Below are 1,355 nucleotides of genomic sequence, written 5' to 3'. Positions count from 1 at the left end.
CATGAAACAATTATGGTGCTTCCCGTTTCTGTATATGAAGGTGAGAGATAATAAAGCTGGGAGGATGTTTGGATTTTCAGGTGACTTTGGAACCACAACCTTGTCCTTACCACTGCTTCTCACAATATGCCCTTGGTAGAGCAGATACAAAAAGCAATTTCTCTCTCTCTCTCTCTCTCTCTCTCTCTCTCTCTCTCTCTCTCTCTCTCTCTGTTTGCTATGCTGGGGATCAAACTCAGGACCTTGTGCCTGGTGCTTAAATCACTGAGCTATATCTCCAGCCCATTGATTTTTCATTTCCTGAGACAGGGTCTCACGACAAAGCCCAGGCTTAAGGTGATCCCAAGTGCTGGGGTTCCAGATGTGCATTACCACACCCCTCACCCAGCTCTTGATCTTGGGTTTTTGTTTTTTGTGTTTTTTTTGGTGGTACCAGGGATTGAACTCAGGACCCTGAGCTTGCCAGGCAGGCTTGATCTTGGTCTTTATAAGTGCAGGGGTCAAGACAAGCTTGCTAGAGAAGTGACTTGGGAGAGCATATAGGAAGGAGGAGAAGGGCTCAGGCAGGTGAGGGAAGAGGCTGCGGGCTGCAGACGGCTCATCCAGAGGACAGGGCACCTGTGCAAAGACCTGCGGTGGGATGGAGAGCCTGCCTCTGAGAAAAGCTGCAACCACTGCACAATGGCTGGTGGACAGAAACGCAAGGGCGGGGCAGGAAGCTGCGGGTAGTGGCGCAGGCCTGCAGTCCCAGCACCGAGGAGGAAGATTGCCACGAGTTCCAGGCCAGCCTGAGCTACAAAGCAAGACTCTGTCTCAAACCCCAACCCCAAAAAAGAAAGTAAAGAAAAAAGAAACTCTAGGGCAGGAATGAGGCTGGTGGAGTTAACGGATGCCACACGAGAAGGGCTTTCAAAGAGAATACTTCAACCTGCACACTTTGGGGAGCTGGGGAGCAGCGGGGTGGGGTCCTTCCAGAAGTCTGGGTGTGGGGCCAAGTCCTGGGGCAGGGGCTGCTGGATGATATTGTTCCCAGGTTCGGGCTGCTGGGCACTCTTTCTAGAGATTCTTTCTAGGCTCTTCTTGTCCTGAACAATGAATTATACAAAACAAATGCAAAAGGTAGCAGGTTTTTCTTTTCTTTTTTGAGACAAGATCTTGCCATGTAGTTCAGCTTAGCTTTGAACTCACTGTGGAACCAAAGCTGGCCTTAGACTCTTGTCTATCCTCCTGCCTCAGCCTCCTGACCACTGGGTTTAGAGGCATATGTCACCACACCTGGATACATTCATTAAAGATTTAAAAAAGAAAATTGCTCTGCAGAGTGCGTATGGATCAGCTGAAAGTAGGAAAAGAAG

The sequence above is a fragment of the Octodon degus genome, unplaced genomic scaffold (genome assembly GCF_000260255.1).
Source record: "Octodon degus isolate 3935 unplaced genomic scaffold, OctDeg1.0 scaffold00036, whole genome shotgun sequence".
Lineage (NCBI taxonomy): Eukaryota > Metazoa > Chordata > Mammalia > Rodentia > Octodontidae > Octodon > Octodon degus.
The sequence above is the reverse complement of the archived record's forward strand: the minus strand, read 5'-3'. Positions refer to the sequence as shown.